Source organism: Sander lucioperca, chromosome 18 (assembly GCF_008315115.2).
Source record: "Sander lucioperca isolate FBNREF2018 chromosome 18, SLUC_FBN_1.2, whole genome shotgun sequence".
Classification (NCBI taxonomy): Eukaryota; Metazoa; Chordata; class Actinopteri; order Perciformes; family Percidae; genus Sander; species Sander lucioperca.
In genome coordinates, this window is record NC_050190.1 from 24,008,246 (window position 1) to 24,022,647 (window position 14,402).

Genomic DNA, 14,402 nt, shown 5'->3' on the forward strand with positions numbered 1-14,402 from the left:
GTCAAAAAATGTATAAAAAAAAGCCATAGGATAGTATGTCGAAAAAAGTCATAGTATAGTATGTTGAAAAAAGAGAAAAAAAGCCATAGTATAGTATGTCAAAAAAGTGATAAAAAAGCCATAGTATAGTATGTCGAAAGAATTATTAAAAAAGCCATAGTATAGTATGTCGAAAAAAGTCATAGGATAGTATGTCGAAAAAAGTGATAAAAAAGCCATAGTATAGTATGTCGAAAAAATTATTAAAAAAGCCATAGTATAGTATGTTGAAAAAAGAGAAAAAAAGCCATAGTATAGTATGTCGAAAAAAATATAAAAAAAAGCTATAGTATAGTATGTCGAAAAAAGTGATAAAAAAGCCATAGTATAGTATGTTGAAAAAAGAGAAAAGAAAGCCATAGTATAGTATGTCGAAAAAAGAGCAAAAAGCCATAGTACAGTATGTCGAAAAAAAGCCATAGTACAGTATGTTGAAAAAAGAGAAAAGAAAGCCAAATTATAGTATATCGAAAAAAGTGATAAAAAAAAGCCATAGTATAGTATGTCGAAAAAAGTTAATAAAAAAGCCATAGTATAGTATGTTGAAAAAAGGGAAAAAAGCCATAGTATAGTATGTCGAAAAAAGTCATAGCATAGTATGTCGAAAAAAGAGAAAAAAAGCCATAGTATTGTATGTCGAAACAAAGTCATAGTATAGTATGTCGGAAAAAGAGAAAAAAAGCCATAGTATAGTATGTAGAAAAAGGTGATAAAAAAGCCATAGTAGAGTATGTCGAAAAAAGCCATAGTATAGTATGTCGAAAAAATTATTAAAAAAGCCATAGTATAGTATGTTGAAAAAAGAGAAAAAAAGCCATAGTATAGTATGTCGAAAAAAGTGATAAAAAAGCCATAGTATAGTATGTTGAGAGAAGAAAGCCATAGTATAGTATGACGAAAAAAGTGCTAAAAAAAGCCATAGTATGACGAAAAAAGTCATAGTATAGTATGTCGAAAAAAGAGCAAAAAGCCATAGTATAGTATGTCGAAAAAAGTGATAAAAAAGCCATAGTATAGTATGTTGAGAGAAGAAAGCCATAGTATAGAATGACGAAAAAAGTGCTAAAAAAAGCCATAGTATGTCGAAAAAAGTCATAGGATAGTATGTCGAAAAAAGTGATAAAAAAGCCATAGTATAGTATGTCGAAAAAATTATTAAAAAGCCATAGTATAGTATGTTGAAAAAAGAGAAAAAAAGCCATAGTATAGTATGTCGAAAAAAGTGATAAAAAAGCCATAGTATAGTATGTTGAGAGAAGAAAGCCATAGTATAGTATGACGAAAAAAGTGCTAAAAAAAGCCATAGTATGACGAAAAAAGCCATAGTACAGTATGTCGAAAAAAAGCCATAGTACAGTATGTTGAAAAAAGAGAAAAGAAAGCCAAATTATAGTATATCGAAAAAAGTGATAAAAAAAAGCCATAGTATAGTATGTCGAAAAACGTGATAAAAAAGCCATAGCGTAGTATGTCGAGAAAAGAGAAAAAAAGCCATAGTATAGTATGTCAAAAAAAGTGATAAAAGCCATAGTATAGTATGTCGAAAAAAGTGATAAAAAAGCCATAGTATAGTATGTTGAGAGAAGAAAGCCATAGTATAGTATGACGAAAAAAGCATAGTATAGTATGTCAAAAAGTTAGAAAAAGCCATAGTTTAGTAGGTCGAAAAAAGTTATGGGACATGTGTTTTGTTCTGTAAATAAAATATTCCAAAAACAAATTGTGATGTATGCATTCCTTCTTTGTTAGTATAGTATGAAATAAAAATTCATAGTATAGTATGTCGAAAAGTCATAAAAGTCATAGTATAGTATGTCGAAAAAAGCCACAGTATAGTATGTCGAAAAAAGTCAAAGTATAGTATGTCAAAAAAATTATGAAAAAAGCCATAGTATAGTATGTTGAAAAAAGTGATAAAATAGCCATAGTATAGTATGTCGAAAAAAGCCATAGCATGCCGAAAAAATTATAAAAAAAGCCATAGTAAAGTATGTCGAAAAAAGTTATAAAACAAGCCATAGTATAGTATGTCGAAAAAAGAAAAAAAGCCATAGTATAGTGTGTCAGAAAAAAGTCATACAGTATGTCGAAAGAAGTTATGTGATATGGTTTTGTGTTCTGTAAAAAAATATTCTAAAAACGAAAAGTCATAAAGTCATAGTATAGAGTGTCAAAAAAAGTCATAGTATGTATGTCGAAAATATTCATAGTATAGTATGTCTAAAAAAGTTATAAAAAAAGTCATAGTATAGTATGTCAAATTTTTTTTGAAAAAAAGCCATAGTATAGTATGTCGAAAAAAAGTGATAAAATAGCCATAGTATAGTATGTCAAAAAAAAGCCATAGTATAATATGTTGAAAAAATTATAAAAAAAAGCAATAGTAAAGTATGTCGAAAAAAGTTATAAAACAAGCCATAGTATAGTATGTCAAAAAATGTATAAAAAAAAGCCATAGGATAGTATGTCGAAAAAAGTCATAGTATAGTATGTTGAAAAAAGAGAAAAAAAGCCATAGTATAGTATGTCAAAAAAGTGATAAAAAAGCCATAGTATAGTATGTCGAAAAAATTATTAAAAAAGCCATAGTATAGTATGTCGAAAAAAGTCATAGGATAGTATGTCGAAAAAAGTGATAAAAAAGCCATAGTATAGTATGTCGAAAAAATTATTAAAAAAGCCATAGTATAGTATGTTGAAAAAAGAGAAAAAAAGCCATAGTATAGTATGTCGAAAAAAATATAAAAAAAAGCTATAGTATAGTATGTCGAAAAAAGTGATAAAAAAGCCATAGTATAGTATGTTGAAAAAAGAGAAAAGAAAGCCATAGTATAGTATGTCGAAAAAAGAGCAAAAAGCCATAGTACAGTATGTCGAAAAAAAAGCCATAGTACAGTATGTTGAAAAAAGAGAAAAGAAAGCCAAATTATAGTATATCGAAAAAAGTGATAAAAAAAAGCCATAGTATAGTATGTCGAAAAAAGTTAATAAAAAAGCCATAGTATAGTATGTTGAAAAAAGGGAAAAAAGCCATAGTATAGTATGTCGAAAAAAGTCATAGCATAGTATGTCGAAAAAAGAGAAAAAAAGCCATAGTATTGTATGTCGAAACAAAGTCATAGTATAGTATGTCGGAAAAAAGAGAAAAAAAGCCATAGTATAGTATGTAGAAAAAGGTGATAAAAAAGCCATAGTAGAGTATGTCGAAAAAAGCCATAGTATAGTATGTCGAAAAAATTATTAAAAAAGCCATAGTATAGTATGTTGAAAAAAGAGAAAAAAAGCCATAGTATAGTATGTCGAAAAAAGTGATAAAAAAGCCATAGTATAGTATGTTGAGAGAAGAAAGCCATAGTATAGTATGACGAAAAAAGTGCTAAAAAAAGCCATAGTATGACGAAAAAAGTCATAGTATAGTATGTCGAAAAAAGAGCAAAAAGCCATAGTATAGTATGTCGAAAAAAGTGATAAAAAAGCCATAGTATAGTATGTTGAGAGAAGAAAGCCATAGTATAGTATGACGAAAAAAGTGCTAAAAAAAGCCATAGTATGTCGAAAAAAGTCATAGGATAGTATGTCGAAAAAAGTGATAAAAAAGCCATAGTATAGTATGTCGAAAAAATTATTAAAAAAGCCATAGTATAGTATGTTGAAAAAAGAGAAAAAAAGCCATAGTATAGTATGTCGAAAAAAGTGATAAAAAAGCCATAGTATAGTATGTTGAGAGAAGAAAGCCATAGTATAGTATGACGAAAAAAGTGCTAAAAAAAGCCATAGTATGACGAAAAAAGCCATAGTACAGTATGTCGAAAAAAAGCCATAGTACAGTATGTTGAAAAAAGAGAAAAGAAAGCCAAATTATAGTATATCGAAAAAAGTGATAAAAAAAAGCCATAGTATAGTATGTCGAAAAACGTGATAAAAAAGCCATAGCGTAGTATGTCGAGAAAAGAGAAAAAAAGCCATAGTATAGTATGTCAAAAAAAGTGATAAAAGCCATAGTATAGTATGTCGAAAAAAGTGATAAAAAAAGCCATAGTATAGTATGTTGAGAGAAGAAAGCCATAGTATAGTATGTCGAAAAAAGCCATAGTATAGTATGTCAAAAAGTTATGAAAAAGCCATAGTTTAGTAGGTCGAAAAAAGTTATGGGACATGTGTTTTGTGTTCTGTAAATAAAATATTCCAAAAACAAATTGTTGATGTATTGCATTCCTTCTTTGTTAGTATAGTATGAAATAAAAAAATTCATAGTATAGTATGTCGAAAAGTCATAAAAGTCATAGTATAGTATGTCGAAAAAAGCCAAAGTATAGTATGTCAAAAAAATTATGAAAAAAGCCATAGTATAGTATGTTGAAAAAAGTGATAAAATAGCCATAGTATAGTATGTCGAAAAAAGCCATAGCATGCCGAAAAAATTATAAAAAAAGCCATAGTAAAGTATGTCGAAAAAAGTTATAAAACAAGCCATAGTATAGTATGTCGAAAAAAGAGAAAAAAAGCATAGTATAGTGTGTCAGAAAAAAGTCATACAGTATGTCGAAAGAAGTTATGTGATATGTGTTTTGTGTTCTGTAAATAAAATATTCCAAAAACGAAAAGTCATAAAAGTCATAGCATAGAGTGTCAAAAAAAGTCATGAAAGTCATAGTATGGTATGTCGAAAATATTCATAGTATAGTATGTCTAAAAAAGTTATAAAAAAAGTCATAGTATAGTATGTCAAATTTTTTGGGAAAAAAAGCCATAGTATAGTATGTCGAAAAAAAGTGATAAAATAGCCATAGTATAGTATGTCAAAAAAAGCCATAGTATAATATGTTGAAAAAATTATAAAAAAAAAAGCAATAGTAAAGTATGTCGAAAAAAGTTATAAAACAAGCCATAGTATAGTATGTCAAAAAATGTATAAAAAAAAGCCATAGGATAGTATGTCGAAAAAAGTCATAGTATAGTATGTTGAAAAAAGAGAAAAAAAGCCATAGTATAGTATGTCAAAAAAGTGATAAAAAAGCCATAGTATAGTATGTCGAAAAAATTATTAAAAAAGCCATAGTATAGTATGTCGAAAAAAGTCATAGGATAGTATGTCGAAAAAAGTGATAAAAAAGCCATAGTATAGTATGTCGAAAAAATTATTAAAAAAGCCATAGTATAGTATGTTGAAAAAAGAGAAAAAAAGCCATAGTATAGTATGTCGAAAAAAATATAAAAAAAAGCTATAGTATAGTATGTCGAAAAAAGTGATAAAAAAGCCATAGTATAGTATGTTGAAAAAAGAGAAAAGAAAGCCATAGTATAGTATGTCGAAAAAAGAGCAAAAAGCCATAGTACAGTATGTCGAAAAAAAAGCCATAGTACAGTATGTTGAAAAAAGTGATTAAAAAAAAGCCACAGTATAGTATGTCGAAAAAAGTCATAGTATAGTATGTCGAAAAAAGTGATTAAAAAAAAGCCACAGTATAGTATGTCGAAAAAAGTTAATAAAAAAGCCATAGTATAGTATGTTGAAAAAAGGGAAAAAAGCCATAGTATAGTATGTCGAAAAAAGTTATAGCATAGTATGTCGAAAAAAGAGAAAAAAAGCCATAGTATTGTATGTCGAAACAAAGTCATAGTATAGTATGTCGAAAAAAGAGAAAAAAAGCCATAGTATTGTATTTCGAAAAAAGCCATAGTATAGTATGTCAAAAAAGGTCATAATATAGTTTGTCGAAAAAAGAATTAAAAAGCCATAGTATAGTATGTCAAAAAAAGAGAAAAAAAAAGCCATAGTATAGTATGTCGAAAAAAATGATAAAAAAGCCATAGTATAGTATGTCGAATAAAGCCAGTGTATAGTACGTCGAAAAAAGAGAAAAAAAGCCATAGTATAGTAGGTCGAATAAAGCCAGTGTATAGTATTTCGAAAAAAGTCATAGTATAGTATGTTGAAAAAAGTGATAAAAAAGCCATTAGTATGTTGAAAAAAGTGATAAAAAAGCCATAGTATAGTATGTTGAAAAAAGTGATAAAAAAGCCATAGTATAGTATGTTGAAAAAAGTGATAAAAAAGCCATAGTATAGTATGTTGAAAAAAGTGATAAAAAGCCATAGTATAGTATGTTGAAAAAAGTGATTAAAAAAAAGCCACAGTATAGTATGTCGAAAAAAGTCATAGTATAGTATGTCGAAAAAAGTGATTAAAAAAAAGCCACAGTATAGTATGTCGAAAAAAGTTAATAAAAAAGCCATAGTATAGTATGTTGAAAAAAGGGAAAAAAGCCATAGTATAGTATGTCGAAAAAAGTCATAGCATAGTATGTCGAAAAAAGAGAAAAAAAGCCATAGTATTGTATTTCGAAAAAAGCCATAGTATAGTATGTCAAAAAAGGTCATAATATAGTTTGTCGAAAAAAGAATTAAAAAGCCATAGTATAGTATGTCAAAAAAAGAGAAAAAAAAAGCCATAGTATAGTATGTCGAAAAAAATGATAAAAAAGCCATAGTATAGTATGTCGAATAAAGCCAGTGTATAGTACGTCGAAAAAAGAGAAAAAAAGCCATAGTATAGTATGTCGAAAAAAATGATAAAAAAGCCATAGTATAGTAGGTCGAATAAAGCCAGTGTATAGTATTTCGAAAAAAGTCATAGTATAGTACGTCGAAAAAAGTTATAAAAAAAAGCCATAGGATAGTATGTTGAAAAAAAGAGAAAACAAGCCATAGTATAGTATGTTGAAAAAAGAATTAAAAAGCCATAGTATAGTATGTTGAAAAAAGAAAAAAAAAAACATAGTATAGTATGTCGAAAAAAGTCATAGTATGTCAAAAAAAAGTTATAAAAAAGCCATACTATAGTATGTCGAAAAAAGAGAGAAAAAAGCCATAGTATAGTGTGTAAGAAAAAAGTCATAGTAGAGTATGTCGAAAAAAGTCACGTGACATGTTTTGTGTTCTGTAAATAAAATATTCCAAAAACGAAAAGTCATAAAAGTCATAGTATAGAGTGTCAAAAAAAGTAATGAAAGTCATAGTATGGTATGTCGAAAAAAAGTCATAGTATAGTATGTCAAAATGTTTTTGAAAAAAAGCCATAGTATAGTATGTCGAAAAAAGCCATAGTATAATATGTCGAAAAAATTATAAAAAAGCCATAGTAAAGTATGTCGAAAAAAGTGATAAAAAAGCCATAGTATAGTATGTCGAAAAAAAGAGAAAAAAAGCCATAGCATAGTATGTTGAAAAAAGTGATAAAAAAAGCCATAGTATAGTGCGTCGTAAAAAGGGAAAAAGAGCCATAGAATAGTATGTTGGAAAAAGTCATAGTATAGTATGACTAAAAAAAAGTGATAAAAAGCCATAGCATAGTAAGTCGAAAACAGTCATAGTATAGTATGTCAAAAAAGTTATAAAAAAGCCATAGTATAGTATGTCGAAAAAAGAGAAAAAAAGCCATAGTATAGTATGTCAAAAAAAGATTAAAAAAAAAGCATAGTATGTTGAAAAAAGTCATAGTATAGTATTGTGAGGAAATAAAGTTAACATCCTAAAGTGCCTTAATATGATAATGACATTACTAAGATGTTACATGTTTTTAGGAAATGTGGGTGTAGGTAAAGAAAAGTGTAACTGTGCTCATGTCAAATGTGTGTGAGTATGCTTGATTAGATAATCAATGGTGCTCTTTGCAATATGTGTGTAAGCTTAATTAGATCATTACCCTTATTGTTAACACATGATGAGCTGGTATTGACAGGTTATATTAGTATGGGACAGTAGAAAATGTACAAAATACCTAGAGACAGGATGAGAGACATAGGTTGTGAAACAACTGTCATGAGTGTGGTCACGTGAGAAGTCATGTAAGAGTTGCATGACTTATGCTCCTCCCTATGGGAGCGACTGAAGAACCATTGGACCAGGAGAGCGCTAAGAGGCGTGGACACGCCTGAGCCCTACCAGGGGGGGCAAAAGTACCTGGCCCCAGCCAACCAATGGGAGAAGACTATGGCCGAGTAGAATAGTATATTAACTCTCTGATTTAGGGAATCAGGGCCATTCTACGGAGCCCCAGGGTAAAGTAGCGTGGTCCACATCGATGTGCGCGTCATGTAATCTTTTTGTTTTATTCCTTGTATACAAGTTGCTTTTATTATTCCATCTATAATAAACCACCTTAAATGAGAGAAATGTTTGTCTTCTGTCCTAACCGACAAATTGGAACCCGTCAGTATGTCGAATAAAGAAGCCATAATATAGTATGTCGAAAAAAGAGAAAAAAGCCATAGTATAGTACGTCGAAAAAAGAGAAAAAAAGCCATTGTATAGTATGTCGAAAAAAGTCATAGTATAGTACGTCGAAAAAAGTTACAAAAAAAGCCATAGGATAGTATGTTGAAAAAAAGAAAAAACAAGCCATAGTATAGTATGTCGAAAAAAGAATTAAAAAGCCATAGTATAGTATGTTGAAAAAAGAAAAAAAAAAAACATAGTATAGTATGTCGAAAAAATTAATAAAAAATACCATAGAACAGTATGTCGAAAAAAGTCATAGTATAGTATGTCGAAAAAATTTATAAAAAATACCATAGAACAGTATGTCGAAAAAAGTCATAGTATAGTATGTCGAAAAAAGAGAAAAAAGCCATAGTATAGTATGTCGAAAAAATTTATTAAAAAGCCATAGTATAGTATGTCGAAAAAAGGGAAAAAAAAGCCATAGTATAGTATGTCGAAAAAAGTGATAAAAAAAGCCATAGTATAGTATGTCGAAAAAATTATTAAAAAAGCCATAGTATAGTATGTCGAAAAAAGTCATAGGATAGTATGTCAAAAAAAGTGATAAAAAAGCCATAGTATAGTATGTCGAAAAAAGGGAAAAAAAAAGCCATAGTATAGTATGTTGAAAAAAAGCCATAGTATAGTATGTCGAAAAAAGTGATAAAAAAAGCCATAGTATAGTATGTCGAAAAAATTATTAAAAAAGCCATAGTATAGTATGTCGAAAAAAGTCATAGGATAGTATGTCAAAAAAAGTGATAAAAAAGCCATAGTATAGTATGTCGAAAAAAGGGAAAAAAAGCCATAGTATAGTATGTCGAAAAAAGGGAAAAAAAGCCATAGTATAGTATGTCGAAAAAAGAATTAAAAAGCCATAGTATAGTATGTCGAAAAAAGACAAAAAAAGCTATAGTATGTTGAAAAAAGTGATAAAAAGGTCATAGTATAGTATGTCTAAAAAATTATAAAAAAGTCATAGTATAGTATAGTATGTCGAAAAAAGAGAAAAAAGCCATAGTATAGTATGTCGAAAAAATTAATAAAAAAGCCATAGTATAGTATGTCGAAAAAATTCTAAAAAAAAGCCATAGTATAGTATGTTGAAAAAAAGTGATAAAAAAAGTCATAGTATGGTATGTCGAAAAAAGTTATAAAAAAATCATAGTATATAGTATGTCAAAAAAAGTGATAAAAACCATAGTATGTCGAAAAAAAGCCATAGTATAGTATGTCGAAAAAAGGGAAAAAAAGCCATAGTATAGTATGTCGAAAAAAGGGAAAAAAAGCTATAGTATAGTATGTCAAAAAAAGCCATAGCATACTATGTCGAAAAAATTATTTAAAAAAGCCATAGTATGTCAAAAAAAGTGATAAAAAAAGCCATAGTATAGTATGTCGAAAAAAGTGATAAAAAATACAATAGAATAGTATGTCTAAAAGAGTCATAGTATAGTATGTCGAAAAAAGAGAAAAAAGCCATAGTATAGTATGTCGAAAAAAAGCCATAGTATAGTATGTCGAAAAAAGATAAAAAAGCCACAGTATAGTATGTCGAAAAAAGGGGAAAAAAAAGCCATAGTATGTCGAAAAAAAGCCATAATATAGTATGTCGAAAAAAGTGATAAAAAAGCCATAGTATAGTATGTAAAAAAAAGTGATAAAAAAGTCATAGTATGGTATGTCTAAAAAAGCCATGGTATAGTATGTCGAAAACAGTGATAAAAAGGCCATAGTATAGTATTTCGAAAAAAGTCATAGGATAGTATGTCGAAAAAAGGGAAAAAAAAGCCATAGTATAGTATGTCGAAAAAAGAATTAAAAAGCCATAGTATAGTATGTCGAAAAAAGACAAAAAAAGCCATAGTTGCAAAAAGTATAAAAAAGCTAGTATATGTCGAAAAAAGGGAAAAAAAAGCCATAGTATAGTATGTCGAAAAAAGAATTAAAAAGCCATAGTATAGTATGTCGAAAAAAGAATTAAAAAGCCATAGTATAGTATGTCGAAAAAAGTTATAAAAAAGCCATAGTATATAGTATGTCAAAAAAAGTGATAAAAACCATAGTATGTCGAAAAAAAGCCATAGTATAGTATGTCGAAAAAATTAATAAAAAAGCCATAGTATAGTATGTCGAAAAAATTAATAAAAAAGCCATAGAATAGTATGTCAAAAAAAGCCATAACATAGTATGTTGAACAAAAGTCATAGTATATTATGTCCCAAAAAGTGAGAAAAAGTCATAGTATAGTATGTCAAAAAAAGAGAAAAAAAAGCATAGTATGTTGAAAAAAGTCATAGTATAGTATTGTGAGGAAATAAAGTTAACATCCTAAAGTTTCTTAATATGATAATGACGTTACTAAGATGTTACATGTTTTTAGGAAATGTGGGTGTAGGTAAAGACAAGTGTAACTGTGCTCATGTCAAATGTGTGTGAGTATGCTTGATTAGATAATCAATGGTGGTCTTTGCAATATGTGTGTAAGCTTAATTAGATCATTACCCTTATTGTTAACACATGATGAGCTGGTATTGACCGGTTTATCAGTATGGGACAGTAGAAAAAGTACAAAATACCTAGAGACAGGATGAGAGACATAGGTTGTGAAACAACTGTTATGAGTGTGGTCACGTGAGAAGTCATGTAAGAGTTGCATGACTTATGCTCCTCCCTATGGGAGCGACTGAAGAACCATTGGACCAGGAGAGCGCTAAGAGGCGTGGACACGCCTGAGCGCTACCAGGGGGGGGGCAAAAGTACCTGGCCCCAGCCAACCAATGGGAGAAGACTATGGCCGAGTAGAATAGTATATTAACTCTCTGATTTAGGGAATCAGGGCCATTCTACGGAGCCCCAGGGTGAAGTAGCGTGGTCCACATCGATGTGTGCGTCATGTAATCTTTTTGTTTTATTCCTTGTATACAAGTTGCTTTTATTATTCCATCTATAATAAACCACCTTAAATGAGAGAAATGTTTGTCTTCTGTCCTAACCGACAAATTGGAACCCGTCAGTATGTTGAATAAAGTTATAAAAAAGCCATAATATAGTATGTCGAAAAAAGCCATAGTATAGTATGTTGAAGAAAGAGAAAAGAAGCCATAGTATAGTATGTCAAAAAAGGTCATAGAATATGTCGAAAAAAGTGATAAAAAAGCCATAGTATAGTATGTCGAAAAAAGAGAAAAAAGCCATAGTATAGTATGTCAAAAATAGTCATAGGATAGTATGTCGAAAAAAGAATTAAAAAAGCCATAGTATAGTATGTCGAAAAAAGAGAAAAAAAAGCCATAGTATAGTATGTCGAAAAAATAATTAAAAAGCCATAGTATAGTATGTTGAAAAAAGAGAAAAAAAGCCATAGTATAGTATGTCAGAAAAAAGTCATAGTATAGTATGTTGAAAAAAGTTAGGGGACATGTGTTTTGTGTTCTGTAAATAAAATATTCCAAAAAACAAATTGATGTGTTGCATTCCTTCTTTGTTAGTATAGTATGAAATAAAAAAAGTCATAGTATAGTATGTCGAAAAAAATCATAAAAGTCATAGTATAGTGTGTCAACAAAAGTCATGAAAATCATAGTGTAGCATGTTGAAAAAAAGTCATAGTATGTCGAAAAAAAGTCATAGTATAGTATGTCGAAAAAAATGTAAAGTATAGTAAGTCAAAAAAACTGAAAAAAAGCCATAGCGTAGTTTGTCAAAAAAAGTAATAGTATAGTATGCCCTAAAAGTCATAGTATAGAATGTCAAAAAAAGAGAAAAAAAAGCCACAGTATAGTGCGTCGAAAAAAGAGAAAAAAAGCCATAGTATAGTACTATAAAGCCATAGTATAGTACGTCTAGAAAGTGATAAAAAAGCCATAGTATATTATGTAGAAAAAAGTGATAAAAAAGCCATAGTATAGTATGTCCAAAAAAGTCATGTCGAAAAAAAAGTTATAAAAAAAGTAGTGCTGTCAGTTTAACGCGTTTATCGGCATTAACGCAAACCCATTTTAATGGCGTCAATTTTTTTATCGCGAGATTAACGTTCTTTTTGGCTTGCAAACTTTGTAGTTTTTTTTCACATTCTATTGCAACGACTAGTAAAGTTAGAAAAACCAGGCGACAATGGATGACTTCAGACAGAAGCACATTTGCACAAAGCAAGCCAATCCACTTTTTCGTGTTGATAAGAGCATTAAAATGAGAAAAAAATAATAGGACAAAAAGAAATAGTCGAAAAAAGAGAAAAAAGCCATAGTATAGTATGTCGAAAAGAGAAAAAAGCCATAGTATAGTATGTCAAAAAAGGTCATAGAATATGTCGAAAAAAGTGATTAAAAAAAAGCCAAAGTATAGTATGTCGAAAAAAGAGAAAAAAGCCATAGTATAGTATGTTGAAAAAAGAGAAAAGAAGCTATAGTATAGTATGTCGAAAAAAGACATAGTATAGTATGTCGAAAAGAGAAAAAAGCCATAGTATAGTATGTCGAAAAAAGAGAAAAGAAGCCATAGAATAGTATGTCGAAAAAAGAGAAAAAAAGCCATAGTATAGTATGTCGAAAAGAGAAAAAAGCCATAGTATAGTATGTCAAAAAAAGAGAAAAAAGCCATAGAATAGTATGTCGAAAAAAGAGAAAAAAAGCCATAGTATAGTATGTCGAAAAAAGAGAAAAAAGCCATAGTATAGTATGTCGAAAATAGTCATAGTATAGTTATAAAAAAAGCCATAGTATAGTATGTCAAAAAAAGTAGAAAAAACTCATAAAAAGTCATAGATTAGTACGTCAAAAAAAGTCATAGTATAGTATGTCGAAAACAAGTCCTAAAAAGTCATAGTATAGAATGTTGAAAAAAAGTCATAGTATAGTATGTCGAAAAAAGTGGTAGTATAGTATGTCGATAAAAGTCATAGTATAGAATGTCAAAAAAAGTTATGAAAAATGCCATAGTATAGTATGTTGAATAAAGCCATAGTATAGTATGTCAAAAAAAGTCATAGTATAGTATGACAAAAAAGAGAGAAAAAGGCCATAGTATAGTATGTTGAAAAAAGTAAAAGTATAGTATGTTGAAAAATGTCATAGTATAACATGTCGAAAAAAGTGATAAAAAAAGTCATAGTAAAGTATGTCAAAAATACTTGTATTTACCCGGTATTTATCTGTTTTTTGTGTTGAGTTGTAAATGTTCATTCATTCATTCATTTTCATTCATAGTAATCAAAACTTTGAAAACCACTGATGTAGCCATTCCTTTATTGATAGAAAATAGGGCTGCAATTAATGATCATTTTTATTTTCAATTAATATACAATTTTCTTTCAAAGCCTATAAAATGTTTACATTTGAAAAGCTGTAATCTGTGAAGTCTTTACTCAAGTCATAACTTCCACCATTAATAAATTATCAATATTTGCTGATTTCTTTCTGACAATCAAATTGTTTCAGCTCCAATATATAATACAACACTCTTAACTGCACCTCAAAAACACAGAAACTGACTAATAAATGAAGTTATCATTCAATTTGTGTGTGTGTGTGTGTGTGTGTGTGTGTGTGTGTGTGTGTGTGTGTGTGTGTGTGTGTGTGTGTGTGTGTGTGTGTGTGTGTGTGTGCATGTAATTGAGATGAATCTCAGAGCACCTGATTTATATGCCTGACTGCTGTGTGTCGATGATCACCCCTAATGGTTGTCATTATAACAAATGACCTGATTACTGCAACACTGTTTGGAAAACATATTGGATACCCAACAAACCAGCACTAAATGAGATGCAACTGTGTTTGACACTGTGACATGTTTATAAAAGGCTTTCTCATAGCGCTCTAACTGAGAAAGCTGCTAAAGCAACAATTATTTTTTTCTTTTCACTTTTTATGAGTAAACCTGGGCCCATTCTTCGTACATTACATGGAGTAATCAGAGAAATAAGTCCTTCAGCCCAAACCAGCAAAGTGCACTTATTAACAGCTGTTTTACAGTTAACTCTTAACATTAACACATTTTCAGATATAAATGGATTTATAGTAAAAATGTGGACATAAATATGAGTTTAGATGAGAACATGCAGGTTGAGAAATCATAATGATCTGTTGATGTAATTATCACAA